The 18,012-nt window shown below is 39.8% G+C and overlaps 1 pseudogene; it reads left to right on the forward strand.

The window, feature by feature from the left end:
* Positions 1 to 3,541: 3,541 nt before the first annotated feature.
* Positions 3,542 to 3,680, forward strand: LOC129821624 (U2 spliceosomal RNA; annotated as a pseudogene).
* Positions 3,681 to 18,012: the final 14,332 nt, after the last annotated feature.

Consider the following 18,012-nt stretch of genomic DNA (forward strand, 5'->3'; position numbering starts at 1 on the left):
ATATCAATTTCCACTCTATCGTCAACTCTTGAGAAAAATGAATAACAGTGCATTCTTACAAAAGTACTGTCCTTTTCCTAGGTTGTCATTTAATGTATACCATTATAGAAGTATGCATGTATTTAGTTTATACAATTTAACCCAATGATAGTTATACTGTACTAGTATATTACATTTCTGTGAATTTGTTTTAGCTGTGTCAGTATCACCTTAATATGTACGAATGTGTATTTTTTCCCATCATTTTTTCTTATTTTTTTAACAAATGAAACTTTTGGGAGTTTAACATCTAGCCCACTATCTGTAAAAATTGTATCACTTAAAAAAAAGATCCTGCCATATATTTGATTTAACATGAACTGAAGTCCTCAACCATCCTCTTAATTAGCAGCATTACGGACAGGGCATGTTGAGCCAACTCACAAGAAGTGTGATTAGCAGGAGGACTTGATATTTCGTAGATGGGCTCACCTCGGGTTCAAGATGAAACAGACTCTGATTGGACTAAATTAAACCTCCCACCCCTGAGAGTGTTTCCCAGGGCAGTAATTTGGAACATTTTCAAATGGGCCTCAGATTCCTTGAGTTAATTAAAAATGAACCAGAAATGATTAATCGACATCCTTTATCAGAGTTACATTAACAGACTTTTATTAGCTTGACTAACAAATGGCCATTTGCTATCAAATTACTGTGGTCAGAAAGTGGCATCAATCAAAAAGCAGTATGTAATTTACTTGAACTTCTCTTTGTTCAAGGTTGACATTGTGGTTTGTACATGACTGCAGCATGTTGAGGCATAGCCTATCACCTTACATTTATCACGTTTCAGGAGAAGACTCACACGCAGAAGGTGTCAAAGTAACAAAAGTTTATACTAGAACAGGTTGCAGAGAAAACGACAGGTCAAGGGCAGGCAGAGGTCAGTAATCCAAATCAGAGACCATAAAGTACAGAACGGCAGGCAGGCTCAGGGTCAGGGCAGGCAGAAAGGTCAAAATCGGAAAACTAGAAAACAGGAAGTTGGATAAGACAGGGGTTGGCGCCCCCCCTTGGTTTGTGCTGTGGTGGAGATCTTTGTGGGCTATACTCAGCCTTGTCTCAGGATTGTAAGTTGGTGGCTGAAGATATCCCTCTACTGGGGGGGGCTGTGCTTTGGCAAAGTGGGTGGGGTTATATCCTTCCTGTTTGGCCCTGTCCGGTGGTATCATCGGATGGGGCCACAGTGTCTCCTGACCCCTCCTGTCTCAGCCTCCAGTATTTATGCTGCAGTAGTTTGTGTCAGGGGGCTAGGGCCAGTTGGTTATATCTGGAGTACTTCTCCTGTCTTATCCAGTGTCCTGTGGGAATTTAAGTATGCTCTCTCTAATTCTCTCCTTCTCTCTTTCTTTCTCTCTCTCGGAGGACCTGAGCCCTAGGACCATACGTCAGGACTACTGGGCATGATGACTCCTTGCAGTCCCCAGTCCACCTGGCCTTGCTGCTGTCCCAGTTTCAACTGTTCTGCCTGCAGTTATGGAACCCCTACCTGTCCCAGACCTGCTGTTTTCAACTCTTAAGGTTAGGGTTAGGGTTAGGGTAGTGATGTCGCAAGGATCCCGGATAACACTAACCTTAAGTCCTAATTTCTATGTAACTGTTATTCAAAAACATTAATTGTGCAGCTTAAATGCACTAATTGAAATTATTTCAGAGGATACACATCAATGCCTACAGCTGCCTTAGCCTGGGTTGCTATCTTACTCACGAAGCAAATTAAAGCACATAAGCCACCAACAAGGTTTGGTCTCCTGTAATAGCCTAAATCTTCAAAATACAACCAGAAAAACATTTAATATCTGTCAATTATTTCCATCCAAAACCCATCTAGTGATCTTTCTGCATCTCTTTCCAGTTGTTCCTGGCTGCACACACTGGGCTCCTTCAATCAACACCGGTCCTATTAATCCCTGTATGGCAGCAGGACTAATGTGATGATGGTTATGAGCATGTCCCACTAATGGCTGAGACTAAAGAGCTGCAGGAAGGCCTGCCTGGTGGCCCCAATATAGAGTGAGACTCCCAAAAGGAGCTGTCTGTCAGATGTATTTCTGCCTCCCTTTCCATGACACTGTGATTCTGTCATTCACACAGCAACAACATCAGGAATGCTGGGTTTAATAGGCCACCATCAGTCCCATCTCATTTGGGTTACTAATCAAACAATTGAATTAAACTATGACAAATAAGTATTCAAAGACAGAAACTTAGTTAAAAACCAATGCTAGAATTCAATATGAATTTGATTATTTGTCACTTTATTGATAATGTTTGTTTTGCGGCAAAGGGGACAACTATAGGGAGATAGATAAAAAAAGTGAGGCAATTGGTGGACTAACTCACAAATCAACACAAGTGACTACATCCTAAATATAAAGGAAATGAAACAACTGAAACACCCAGGGGAAGTAGTTCAGTTTTCCTCATCCTGTCTGTCCTTCCTGATCCTCCCATCCCTCGGAGGCCAACTTGGACCTGGAGCTCTTCCAGAGGCCTGCTGATTCATGCACCCCCCCCCCCCCCCCCCCACACACACACACACATACAGCCACAGATGCCTGAATGAGAACGGCATTTCTATACCACAACAGCTGGGGTTCATTTGTCATACTGTAATGTATGCTTGTTCACATGGTGAAAGTTGCTGCGGCTTGGTGCATACCCTCCCTCTCCATCAACAGAGCCTTCTCTAAGAGGGAGGCGTTAACAGAACTCCAGTCTATAGAGACGAGAGAAGAGTAAGCCTACTGCTGGACTGAATCCCCAGGGACAGGTGTTTCGTAATGGTCTCAGTGCTCAGAGGAAGCCCTGTAGAGCCTAGGAAGGCTTTCCATTATCATGAGTTGCACTGTTACAGCAATCAGATTCCATCCATCCTCTGTCATTGTTTAGAGCAACATGCAGGGTTGGGCAATTATTTTGGCTCGAGGGCCACATCAGAATTTCAATATTCAGTGGAGTGCCACACATTTGTTTCTGACCTATTTGTTCGTCAAGAGCAATTTGCGGGCCAGAAAAAGGGCAGTTATTTGAAAATGTATAGGTTCATTGTAAATGTGTCATACTTTTTTATCTAGTTTTAGACGTTCAAGGCCTGGAGTGTTTAAAAATATATATAATTTGCTCTCTAGCAACTTGGGAAGGCTTGCTGTTATCATGAGTTGCCCTGTTACAGCGATCAGATTCCACCCGTCATCTGCCATTGTTCAGAGCAGCGTACTTTGACGTGGACAGAACTTTAACTTATAGGCAGAGGAGAGTGAGCCTACCACTGGACAGAGTATCTTGGGATAGGTGTTTCATAATGGTATGTCAGTGCTACAGGGAAAGTCCATAAACTTCAGTTGTACTGGTACAGTAATTACATTACCTGTCTCATAGAAGCACCTGTTCCTTTCATCCAAGGACTACACCATTTACTAAATCTTTATTATTAATGCCAAATTACATAAATGTTACCAAGTTTCAGATTTTAGGTGCTTTACATGCAAAGAGAGAAGGCATCTCTTTTCTGCCTTTTGGCTAAGATCAAGTGTAGTGTATGTTCTTATCAACAAAAAAACTAAAAAGAGATAGAGAAGGCACTGAACTGCTTTAATAACTTGTAGTAATTTCAAGGTCATATCAGAGTAAGATCCCTGTGGAAGGATGGTACCATCCGATAATATTGAGTGCACACAATCACATGCAGCCTTTGCCCTGATTAAATTATCCCCCAGTCAGCATGTTCAGTACATGGGCCCGGATGGCTTCGTCAAATAAATTAAATCATTAAGTAGCAGGGGTCCTATAGATGTGGCCTTTCGCAAATTATGCTGCACACACTGTTCAGAGAAAAGGTTTCCAGCTGTGCAACTTTATATGAATAACTCTGGAAATTCCGCCACTGCTTAATTTAGCAGAACCACCCCACCTCCTTCATTTCTTTGTGCATGTGGGTTGTAAATGTAATTATAAAAATGCAATTTTCACCATTGCTTTACTTGATTATATCAACTTGAGATTTTTCCATCTGATGCAATAAATAAATAAATACATAGTGTATCGTATACATAGTGTACCTCTGTATTGTTACTCAGAACAATCATTACAGAGGCTTTCTTAAATTACACAGTAATTCATATTTATTAGGTCTGTATGTGGTGGCCTATCTATAGTTCCTTCAAAAAGTATTCACACCCTTTTTTCCATATTTTCTTGTGTTACAGCCTGGTTTTCAAATGGATTAAATAGAGATTTTGTGTCACTGGCCTTCACACAATACCCCATAATGTATCAGGTATCAAGCTAAGACCTAGATGCATTCTGTGTCGAAGTAACAATGTTTATTACAGCAACAAGGGCAAAGTTACAGGACGGCAGGCAGGGTCAGGGTCAGGCAGAGTCGTCAGGCGGGTGGGTACAGGGTCTGGACAGGCAAGGGTCAAAAACCAGGAGCGAGAAAAGAGAGACTGGGGAAAAGCAGGAGCTGACACAAAAACGCTGGTTGGCTTGACAAACAAGAAGTACTGGCAACAGAGACTACAGGTATAAATGGAGGGGGGTGGAGACAATCACAAAACAGGTGAAACAGATCACGGTGTGACATAATGTCAAATTGGAATTATGTTTTTCAAAAAGTTGACAAATTAATAAACATTCAAAAGCTGAAATGTCTTGAGTCAAAAAGTATTCAAAATCCTCCCTTTGTTATGGCAAGCCTAAATAAGTTCAGTAGTAAACATTTGCTTAACAAGTTTAACATGATTTTTGAATGATTACCTCATCTCTGTAACCCACACATACAATTATATGTATGGTCCCTCAGTTGAGCAGTGCATTTCAAACACAGACTCAACCACAAAGACGAGGGAGGTTTTCCAATGCCTTGCAAAGAAGGAGACCTATTGGTAGATTTCTTTTTTTTTAAAGCAGATACTGAATATCCCTTTCAGCATGGTGAAGTTATTAATTACACTTTGGATGTTGTATCAATACACCCAGTGTCATGACTGTCCACGAGAATCCAAATAGGTCTGATCAGGTTTGCAATGAATAACTTCAATAAGAATAACTTCAATAAATCAAGGGAGAAGATTCAGGTCTGCGCTCTCAAGATTCACCAAAGGAATGTCTTTCTTTCAACAGATTTTTTCCCGCTGAAACTCTAACACATTCAAAAGCGAATACTGGAACAATATTTCTAACATGGAACATTGGGAATGGCCAGAGGCGATCTATAGAACACTAATGTCATTGGGTTTGTCATTTTGTGATGTCATTATGTCAAAATGTTATAAAGGAAATACTGCAACTTGGAAAGTATACCCAATACATATACAAAGTCTCCATACTATGCGTTGTGCATGTAATATAAAAAAAGATTAATGTGTTTTTGTTAAGAGAGGGATGTGATTTGAAAAGCTATACGAGATAATTGTTTTCCATAAACTTTGCTCAGTGAGTAGTCACCGCCCGGAAGTGAGGTCAGAGAGTATGTCAGCCGGCCAGAACTGCCCATTTCGAGCAATCCATATAAAATGATGGGTTAAGACAAAAACACATTAGACGAGAAAAGCGTGAAGCTGCAGCTGCACGTTTAAAGTGGTTTGATCTTTGAATCTCAACACGAGGTGGAGACGATAAACTCACCTACCGGAAAATCATTGGTACAGCTGATTAGCTGTCCTAAGTAAAGTATCTTCGTAAGCGAATTTAAGTATGTCCATCCTGTTACGCTACTCAAACCATCGATATGGCTGGCTAGCCTATCTTCAAATAAGTCTCTTCAAGAGTGAATGGAACAAAAGTCAACTCTATAGTTCTGTTCAGGACTATACAACAAGTCACTGGATACCGGACAACTACCAAGAAGGACTACAAGAAAATACTTGTTGGAACCATTTCAGACAATCAGTGCATTCTAACTATTGACCCAGAGGTGTGAATACCTATGTAAATGAGATATTCCAAATTTCATTGTCAATGTTTTTGCATTTTGGGATATTGTGTGTAGGTGATGGGTGAGATTTATTTAATCAGTTTTGAATTCAGGCTGTAACGCAACAAAATGTGAAATAAGTCAAGCGGTATGACTATTTTCTGAAGGCAATGTACATCTCATTATGCCCTACATGACTCCATATATAAAACAGGGAATTTACATTACCCTCTCTAACAAACCACTGTGTACGTAAACAATTCAGTATAAAACCTCTATCATTTCAACTCAATACATAGGCCTACTGTCTATGGCTACCCACTGTATACATGAACAATTTGGGTTAAAAAATGCAAGCATTTCAATTCAATACATGGCTACATGATATTGCGCTCTCTATGGCAAAATTATCCCATTCCCAATCCTTCAATGTAATCACCTTTTACGGTGTCTAAATATAGTGAAACAGTTTAGGAGATAGTTTCATTGGACTTCCCAGGTCTTTCCCTCAGGTGATAGTACAAACAGCAGAATCCCACGCTGCCGCCCCTGCTAAGGTCCATGCTGTCCAGACCAACTGATGAGCCTGAATTTGCCCTGAGTGAGAGAGGAGAGGAGTCCCTATAGACCCTTTAGCCTCTGTCTATTAACCTGTCTAGGATCAGCGTGCCGCTTGCGGAAAGACACAGATCCTGTGAATACAGACAATATTTCAGATTTTCTAAGTGTCTTACAGCGAAAACACAATAAATCGTTATATTAGCATAGCATATAGCACATAGCAGCCCAGCATTGATTCTAGCCCAAGTGAGCGATAACGTCAACATCGCCAAAAATATATTAATTTTTTCACTAACCTTCTCAGAATTCTTCAGATGACACTCCTGTAACATCATATTACACAATCCATATAGAGTTTGATCGAAAACGTTTATATTTAGCCACCAAAATCATGGTTAGACAATGTGAAATGTAGCTCAGCTGGTCAGAAAATGTCCTTGCGCCACTTAGACAGTGATCTACTCTTATACATAAATACTCATAAACGTGACTAAAAAATATAGGGTGGACAGGGATTGATAGACAATTTAATTCTTAATACAATTGCGGAATTACATTTTTTAATTTATCCTTACTTTTCAATACAGTTTGCGCCAAGCGAAGCTACGTCAAAACATGGCGTCCTAAGCCACTAAAATGTTTCGACAGAAACACGATTTATCATAATAAAAATGTCCTACTATGAGCTGTTCTTCCATCAGTATCTTGGGCAAAGGATCCTTTCTTGGGAGTAATCGTCTTTTGGTGGAAAGCTGTCCTCTTGCCATGTGGAAATGCCAACTGCGTTCGGGATGAACTGAAAAGCGTGCCCGGCTATTCACATCGTTTCAAAAATAAATGTCCCAAAATCGCACTAAACGGATATAAATTGCTATAAAACGCTTTAAATTAACTACCTTATGATGTTTTTAACTCCTATAACGAGTGAAAAGATGACCGGAGAAATATAACAGGCTAAACTAACGCTTGGAACAGGAGCGGGTCGGTGTCTTCCACGCGCGTTACGCACCAAGAAAAGACTTGCTAGCTACAGGGTTTTTTCATTTGTAGTGCCTGTGAACGCGCAATCGACCCCATTGGAATCGTCATCACGTAAAGGCATCCAGGGGAAGACGTAAGAAGTGTCCGTATAGTCATAGCAATAACAGTGCCCTTTTAACTGACTTCAGAACAGTGGCCAACATTTCTGAAATCTGACTCCATGTCAGGGAAATTGCTGTAGAATGGGCTCTGTTCCACTTAGAGACAAAATTTCAACTCCTATAGAAACTATAGACTGTTTTCTATCCAATAATAATAATAATAATAATAATATGCATATTGTACGATCAAGGATTTTGTGGGAAGCCGTTTCAAAAATTACCCAATTAGCATAAATAGTCTCAACAGCGCCCCCATCCTCAACAGGTTAAGTCTTGGTGTTCTAAATGAGGATGTCAAGCCTGGGTCCTGCTTTCATCTGTACAAAGCTATGCTGGCTCAATGAAAGTACTCTGCAGTGATTAGCCACTGACTGGTTTGCTCCAAACACAGTGTGGTTTCACAAGAGATGGTTGTTGAGGTAGATCGCCCGTTAGGTGGTCTTTCAAGTACTGCTTGTGGTATTGTTTGTTGTGTGAGAAATTATATTTATTGTAGATGGTACAAATGTATTTTAACATTTGACAACTTGTAATCTTACTTCTGGTAAATGTTTCTATTACTAAAAGCAACATGTTCTGTTGCTTTCATATCTTACTGAAGGTCTTCAACTCCGCAAATCTTTTTTCCATATCTGTTGTTGCTGAAACAATTTCCATTCTGCTGTTGTGATTGTTAGACTTCCTCTCTCACGTCACCATTTAATACCAATCTCAAAAGCATCTCTTCCCTCTATTGCTCCACCTCTGCTGACAAAAAAGGGGTTAACACTCAAACATGTTTTCTCTTTCTAATGTTTCCTTGAACTCTGTTACCATGTCTCTCTTGAATGTGTGTTGCTTTTACGGTGCATTTACACTGATACATACAGCACATTGTATTTGCAAACAACAAAACACCAAATCTACATATTTGCTCTAAGTATTATTTACCCTTCAGGGCACCATCATGTATGACATACTCTTAAGCTAAGACTTAAACAGGTGTGCTAGCGCCTGGAAATTCGATTTAGCTGCATTGCCTGCTGGGATGTTTTGCTCCCTGTCTTCCTTGTTAGCGGTCTATGCTCATCACTACTGAGCTTCTAGATGGTGATAGTGAGCTAGCTCAGCTTCACACATCCGTTTTCACCTTCTACACACACACACATGCAGGCACACACAGACACAGACACACACACACATGCACAAACACACACAGGGTGTTAGGTTTTGATTGACTTGTCAAGACCTAGGTGTGATCATGGGCTAAGAGGGCAGGTGCTAACCTAACCTGGTAGAGGAGAGGAACTCACAAAACCAGACAAATCCACATTGTCCTTCTAACCTCAGGTGTTTCATAGCATCATTTAATATCAGAAAGGCCAATATGTTAAAGAATTTTACTATGATCTATTTTGTAAAGAGTAAATTGCACACAATTCAGCAATACCATAATATGGTGAAGAGTGTAGGAGTATTATGTTGATTATAATTGTTTGTTCATTAACCTTTTGATTCATAATGTGCACACACTGTTATTCAACTATGTCCATACATTGAGTTAAATGTTACAAATATCAGTGTTGTAGCACTCGAGACCAGTCTCGGTCTTGAGTCCAGTCTCGAGACCTTCCATTCAGTCAGCGCATAAAACTGTTTCGCGAGGGCAAATATATATATATCCTTTCTTAAAACATGAATATCTTAACTACCTTATCCATTATAGACATGTTTGCACAGTGGCGAACCTGCAGGCCTTCAGTGTGTGACTCTGGTTCGTGATTCTGAAAGTACAGAAACCGGTATACCAGCGCACTCTTGTAGGAAAATGCACTTTTTGTGAAACACAAAGGGCCAGTGGTGTATTGGAGGGTATACGCAGGTATAAACCGTATATCCATATATTTTATTCAGTCGGCATTGCTTATACTCACTTCTTAATCCCTACTGATGCGTACAGTGGCAGTTCTAACTTGTATGGCTCCCTGGGCGAACCCCCCCTTCAGCCACCCCCCACCCCCCCAAAAGCACCATTCTGCACAAACTAATTTTTTATTCAGACATCTGGAACACAAATAAATAATCATAACATTTTAAACTATTAAAAATATATACAAAAATTACAAATAGAAACTAATTTGTGTTGATTTGGCACTCAAGCATCAATACATACCCCGAACCCGGTCAACCAAAGTCAAGACTAAACCAATTCACCTTGGTGATGTGCAGACTGGTTTTATATTATTCTTGATGATTTAGCACAAATCCAGAAAAAAATGCAACAATATGTTTGTGAAACTATATATTCACAGTATTATGAATGAATTGTGTTTTATTTGTAAGCATTTCGTAGTGTGATTGATTTTACTAATTGCATTAGTACTGTACTAAGTTAGAGGTGTGCTATTTGATAGATTCCCTCACTCCCCCTACCTTGGGCTTCCAGTGGGGAGACCTGAGGTCAACCTGCTCCACACCCCTCCCCATCTCGTACTTCTGAGTGGGAGACCTTCCCAGGCAGTAGCCTGCCTAGCTCACAAAGTAGAATCAGGGCGCCCACTCCCACTAGGTTAATTGACCCACAGTCCCACACGGTGACATGATATCATTGACGTGACTTGCAAACAAGCAATAGAAAACCGATCGCACAAATGTCACCATACAAAAACAAAATTGCCCATGTCACCTATACCTTAATCCGCCACTGGGTGCATATCAAAGTAGTGTAGCGGAAGTATATGATTTATCAATTATGTAGTACAATAGAGAAATCATGCACAAAGTAGCCTACACAATGGCAAAGGACGTGAAATATATTCACATGCGCACCACACACATAGCTTAGTTTCAGCGGAATATCATCTGAAAGGCAGCAAATGTGCAGCTCTCAACTGGTTTTGGTATGGAGCAGCTCACAGAAGAATGACATCGGTAGCCGGTAGGGTAGGAAAGACATTTCAACTTATGATATCTACCAGTAAATGCTAACTAAGGCAACAATGGTTATGCAAACCAGGTATTGAAAAGCTTTAGTCCAAAGTGATGCGCAAATGTCATCATGCACTTTTTGCATCAGGGGCGTAGACATGGATGGACCTGGGTAGACACAGGCCCACCCACTGGGGAGCCAGGCCCTGACAGGCCCACCCAACCAGATTGATGTGGTTTAAGGATTGTTGTGGACTGAGACCATCACATTTGTGTCTTTTTATCTATTAAGCAATTATCTGCAACTAGTTTGCAGATATGAAACAAACAGACAATCATAATATCAGTCAAAAATATCAAACTCACATTTTATGCTACAAAAGCAACTTCATAAGAGGTTTTAAAAATAGGTTCTATATGACTCAGCGTTCCATGACGTACACTAAGGCATTGTTGGCAGAATAGAGGGATGCAGTTCAATGCATGATTAATATAATTCACCAATACATTTCTTGGTAGTCCAAAAAATATTGCTATCAGGTTGGCTTGGTACATTGTTTGCTGCCTCCATTCAGGATGCACTGTTTCAGTTTCAATGACTTAATATTCTAGACAAAAACTGATGAATATTGCTAAGGCTGGGAATGTCAATACAATCAAACTAGCAAGGACGATGATCACAAGTCAGACATTACGTGGCTAATAGGCTAGCGTATCTATTTATGTAGCAAGCTAAAAGCACAGAGCCTAACGTTAGCTAGATAGCTAGCTAGCTAGCTAGCTGCTAGGAAGATGTCATGCCATTGGAGGAGTGGGTGAGTGACTGACTTTTTCCCCTCATATTGTTTTTTGGTGGCTATACACAGCTAGAGATGCAGATGTCATTTGGTTAGCTAGAAAGAACTTGAAAGGCTGTTATCCAGTTAGCATATCTCTTGCATTCGCAAATTCAGTCTGGCTATCTACTCCGATTTCAGAGCACTCTCATCTGAGTGTGCCAGAGCGCAGAGTAACTGAATACCCGCTGAATATGACCAGTGTCAGTAAATGTAGGCAAAAATAGTAATAGATAGTCAAGAACACGCTAGATAACATGTAAATAGCCTAACCAGCTCTGCTACAGTGAGTAAAATGGTCAGAGTGAGGAGTTCTCTCATTTATGTCTCGAAGAAGCTAGCTAGCAAGCTAGCCAATTTTATACAGTGAGCGTGGGTACTTGGTTGGGACAAGAATGCATTGGCAGTCAAGGTGCAGAAGGACAAGGAGGCTACAATTCTCCATTGTTTATCAGTGAAATTTTCATCTTGCTTTGATTAGCATTAGTTGTTGATCTTGTTGTTGTTGATGTGCATAACTGAGGGAGAGAGCGGGGCGGCAGGTAGCCTAGTGGTTAGAGTGTTGGACTTGTAACCGAAAGGTTGCAACATCAAATCCCTGAGCTGACAAGGTTAAAATCTGTTGTTTTGCCCCTGAACAAGGCAGTTAACCCACTGTTCCTAGACCATCATTGAAAGTAAGAATGTGTTCTTAACTAACTTGCCTAGTAAAATAAAAAAAGAGCCTTCCTTTTCATAGTTGTTTGATCAATAGGACTGTAAAGTTCCCAAATGTAAGAGGACTCCCGTGGTGTTTACATATTTGCAGAAATCCATTCAGGTGTATTTTGTGACTTTTGGCGAATACATTCTAATGATCTAAAGTCGCGTTGTTGCAACTGCCTGTAAACTCACAGTCTAGTTCCAAGGGAATGATGGCAGTGTTGCAAAAATGTTTTGCCATAAAGGAATACTGTAGCTCTGATGGCTATAGCGCACTGGTCTGTGTAGACTCCGGTCCTGGACAAGACAGATGTTTTTATTCTGTTTTATTTGCTGCAGTGTCTATTAATTGTGCAAATGCTCAGCCACATTCCCACTGTATATTACTATAAAAAAAATCTTCACTATTCTGAATGTATAAAGATTCCTTGTTGTTCTGAAATATGATCACAGAAATACTAGACAATTTGAACTTATTATGATTTGATAAAATGACAATCACGGTCTTTAATTGGACTTACATTTTTCTGGTCTCATTCTTGACTCAGTCTTGCCCCTTCTAGTATTGGTCTTGACTCGGACTCGATTTGCTCCTGTCTTGGTCTTGATTCGTTCTCGCTTTAGGTGGTCTCGAACAAAACACTGGCAATTATCATGCAATGCCAATCATCATATGCTGTAATGCAATGGAAGTGCAAGCTTCCATGAGGTAAAATCAATTTAATGATTAGTCCCAAATGAAAATGAATGTGATTAATGTTGTAGATTATGTACAATAGTACCACCCTAAAAACTCAAACAGTTTAGCAGCATACTCTGTACTCTGTGGAACATATTGAAACAAAATCCTGTTGTGGGAAGTTGAATGTGCAGCAGTAGCTCATTGCTATGCAGATATTCACACATTCTCTCCCAGCAACATTACTAATTGGTTTCATGTTGATTTAAGTGCTGCCAGCCAAAGGCTATGCGACTATGAGGGATTTAATGATGAATGTAGATGAGTATAGTAGCGCAGGGTAGTAGGAGCTACCTCTCCTTCTCTGACAGGTAGTAGAGGCCAACTGAGTATCACAAGGCACCCAAGGAGACGAAAGTGGCATCTTATCGGAAAACACTACTTGGCCAACAATTGTCTGACAATCAGATTGGAGGCGATAGAACAATCACAACATAAATAATCAATGTTTACACAATTGTCTGTTTTCACAGGGGTGGATTTTGCAATAGCTTGTTTTCATATCTCTTACAGGCACTCAGGACTACCTGCACTATCATTCATGAATATCTTTGTAAAACCAAATGGGGATGCACTGAAAAGCTTGCGAGTTAAAAGTTTGCATAGAATTCATGTTCCTTTTCTGGGTAAAATAATCTTTGTTAAATATAAAAAAACATATTTCATTCAGAAGATTGGTTAGCAAAGTAAAGAATTCAAACCAACTTTGAAAGAACATGTGTTTTCAAATAGTGTTTTCAAAGAGCAACAGAAAATGGCTCTGTAATAATGTTGTGGATTTTTTATGTACTGTACGTGTGGCAGAGTCTGGGCAGAGCCTCTACCATGAACCACAATCTAAACAGGGGCACATCTAGAGGCTCAGGATGTAAGGTTTAGGTCCAGAATGAAGACTTGATTAGAAATGTCTCTGATTAGTATACAGTACATCACAGTGATATACATTACCATCATACGCACAATGCATAAAAAAAGTTCAGAACTCAGATAAAATACTTCTTCAATACTCTTAAATCTGAGCACATCAATGTACCATGTACCATATCTAGTGCTTTCAAAGGTGCAGTAGTTTAAACTGTTCATAGTTTTTGTTAGTTACATGATTTGCATTTCAGATAATACTGCATATAGTATTTATAGTATTAGTATTTTGACAAGGTAAACATACCTTGTTATAATATATAGTTGTCACGGTTGTCCTAAGAACAGGACCAAGGCGCAGCGGATGTTGAGTTCCACATATCTATTTAAAAAGTGAAACTTAAAGCAAAAACAATAAATCAATAAACAAACAACAAAACGTGACTACGTGGTGCACAAACACAAAACACAATCAATATCCCACAAAACACAGGTGGGGAAATAGTTACCTAAATATGATCCCCAATCAGAGGCAACGATAAACAGCTGCCTCTAATTGGGAACCACATTAGCACCAACATAGAAATAGATATACTAGATCACCCCCTAGTCACGCACTGACCTACTACACCATAGAGAATCAAGGGCTCTCTATGGTCAGGGCGTGACAATAGTATTTTGACAAGGTAAAAATCTGTCGTTCTGCCCTTGAACTGTTCCAGGCCATCATTGAAAATAAGAGTTGTTTCTTAACTGACTTGCATAGTTAGATAAAGGTACTTTTATTTTTTTAATAGTATTTATCAAGGCTCAATATTTCCTGATTGTCTCTCTTTCATAGAGCAATAAAACATTTGAACTCTGATGTTTTGTCTTTGATTATTTTTAATCTTTGCAGGTTGTCAGAGTAAAACCTTGTATGTTGTACTTCTACTGTAAAAGTATGAACTGTAATTCACTTCTATTTTTGCTCTTTCTCCAAAACAGTAGAACTGTACTGAATGAAATTTGCAGTGACTGTATCTTGTGAAAATCAGTTGTGTACGCTCATACTATTCAGAAATTGTATGTTTTCTTCCATTACTCTTTATTTCCATCTCTGTAGTGCATGGCCAAGTTATATGTTGTATACCATTTCTCAAGTGACTCTCCAGGCTTTATAATCTTATCAGACATTTCCATGAGGCCCATGCTATCTGTCATTGAATAAAAAGTATCCTTGAAATAGCATCTGTAGGTATTTTGGGACTGGGAGCATACAAAACAAGTAGCATCATGACACATAGTCCAATAAACCTATCTTCCCATTGTCAAGGCATTGTGATTGACGGAGCCATCCCTCAAAAGGTGCACATACTCAAGATCTAATAGGCTATAGAAGAATCAGCCTACTGTGGGACTGAGTCCCCTGGGACAGGTGTTTCATGATGGGTTACTAATCAAGTGATCTCTGAACCTATTGAATAACCTTTTGAAATAGACAAATCCCAGCCCAGGTGGAATGAAGGATTCAAACAGTAAAAAAATGACTCTCTGCTCCATGGTGGGTATATGTATGATGATATGAGGTAAAATCTAATTTTTCCTTCAACACCACTCACTTACTTTCTCAATACATCATTTGTCCCCCAAAAAGTTGGAAGCCATGAGTTTCATTGTAAATGCAATTATATTAGTGCTTTTTACCACTGCCACACTGTGGGTCTGCTAAGAACCCTACAGGTAGGGTTGTGTATTATTAAGCCCAGTCGTTTTTTATTGATGTATTAAGGGAAGGGAGAGGGAAGTGTCTAAATCAACGCATTTCCTTTTTTAGGTGGAAAATTGGACTCCACTCTAATCGAGGGACAGATTGATCTGATAAGAGCAATTCCATTATTTTGGTTATTCCATTTTTGATAATGGATGATGTTATTGCCTGGTCGGTCTGTGCAATCTGAAAGCAATAATGGGTTTTTCTGAATACCCATAGAATATTTGATTGCACTTTATTTGAAGGTGGTACAGCTGGCAACCAATAATAATATAAGGACTAATACTATACAAAACAGCTTACATGAATGTGTCATGACACTTCTTACAACTGAGTGCTTTGCATAACAACATTTGCAACACATTTATTCAACATCAGTGGAGAGATTTGTCAAAATAAAAGTGTATTTCTATTACAGTACAGCGTCTTAAAGAGTAAGATATTTATTATTGTGTTGTTTTGACTGCAATCAAATACAAAGCGCAAAGTGGAATTATAATACAAGGCTGGCACCGTCATAGGATGCCACCTTTCCAACAAGACAGTTCTTCACATTTTTGCCCTGCTAGAGCTGCCCCGGTCAACTGCAAGTGTAAGAAATTGTAATAGAGACTGGAAACTAGTAATAACAACATTTCAACATAAGCCATCTTTTATACAAAATACACATACTCCTCATTTCTCTTGGACATATGCTGGACTTATTAAGATGACAACCACAGACACACACAACTCCCCTCCCCCATGACAATCACAGACACACACAACTCAAGGTTGGAGCACAAAACAAAGAACTATCTCAGGAACCAATGGAACGTTGACACCAGGCCTGATCAGGACTACCCAAGACCCAGATCGACCAATCGGAAGGCCAGACTACCAGATCAACCTACTTTGCTTGTTGTCTATATAAAACTGTACAACTGTTTAAACTGCCTCTTTTTTTCCGGACGATTTCATACGAATCAGACAGAAAGAGCCGTGCCGCACGCTTTGCATAATATTTTTACACTTGAATAAATCTGCCTTATTATAAAATGATCCACCTCGTCCTATGTCTCCTCTTGTTCTCCTGTCTCCAGTAAACGTTATATCAACACAAGTGCTGTTATTGTGAAGTGGAAACAGCTATGAACAACAACGGCTTAGCCCGCGAAGTGCTAGGCCACACAAGCTCACAGAACAGGACAGCCTCGGTTGCAACACTCACTACCGAGTTCCAAACTGCCTCTAGAAGCAATGTCAGCACAACTGTTCGTTGGAAGCTTCATGAAATGGGTTTCCATGGCTGAGCAGTTGCACACAAGCCTAAGATCACCATGCGCAATGCCAAGAATCGTCTGGAATGTTGTAAAGCTCGCAGCCATTGGACTCTGGAGCAGTGACAACGTGTTCTCTGGAGTGATGAATCATGGTTCACCATCTGGCAGTCCGACGGATGAATCTGGGTTTGGGAGATGCCAGGATGCATAGTACCAACTGTAAAGTTTGGTGGGGGAGGAATAAAGTTCTGGGGCTGTTATTCATAGTTCGGGCTAGGCCCCTTAATACCAGTGAAGGGAAATTCTTAATGCTACAGCATACAATGACATTCTAGACGATTCTGTGTGTCCAATTTTGTGGCAACAGTTTGGGGAAGGCCCTTTCCTGTTTCAGCATGACATTGCCCACGTGCAGAGTGAGAGGTCCATAAAGAAATTATTTGTCGAGATCGGTGTGGAAGAACATGACTGGCCTGCACAGAGCCCTGACCTCAACTCCATTGAACGCCTTTGAGATGATTTGGAATGCCGACTGCGAGCCAGGCCTAATCTCCAGCAATGGTACAACATCTAGTAGAAACCTTCCCAGAAGAGTGGAGAATGTTATAACAGCAAAGGGGGGATCAACTCCATATTAATGCCCATGATTTTGGAATGAGATATTCGACAAGCAGATGTCCACATACCTTTGTCTGCCCTATGTACATAGTCATGGAATCACTGGTCACTTTAATAATGTTTACATACTATTTTTCTAATTTCATATGTATATACTGTATTCTACTGTATTGTAGTCAATGCCACTCCGACAGTGCTCGTCCTAATATTTATGTATTTCTTAATTCCTTTATTTTACTTTGAGATTTGTGTGTATTGTTGTAAATTGTTGGATACTAATGAACTGCTGGAGCTAGGAACACAAGCATTTCACTACACCCGCAGTAACATCTGCTAAATATGTGACCAATACAATTTGATTTGATGTATATATACAGTATATTTGCCATAAACAGCTTACAAGTTGATTTAACAACTTTAGAGAGCAAATCAAGGCGATCATTACACTTTTACTTAATTCATGGTAATTATTTGAATTGCTGAGTGCTTTTATAATTGCAAAACTACTGCTTGCAAATGATTTACAGACACATTTTGATCACTGCAATTAAAGCTGCTAGTTCTGACACTTATCACATATTTACTTCATCTGTTGTTTGATGAGTGAAACTGCTGTAATGCTGATTGTTTAATGCAATTATTTGCCATGGCCGAAAGCTCTCTCTTCAGTCT

Source organism: Salvelinus fontinalis, chromosome 23, assembly GCF_029448725.1.
Source record: "Salvelinus fontinalis isolate EN_2023a chromosome 23, ASM2944872v1, whole genome shotgun sequence".
Classification (NCBI taxonomy): domain Eukaryota; kingdom Metazoa; phylum Chordata; class Actinopteri; order Salmoniformes; family Salmonidae; genus Salvelinus; species Salvelinus fontinalis.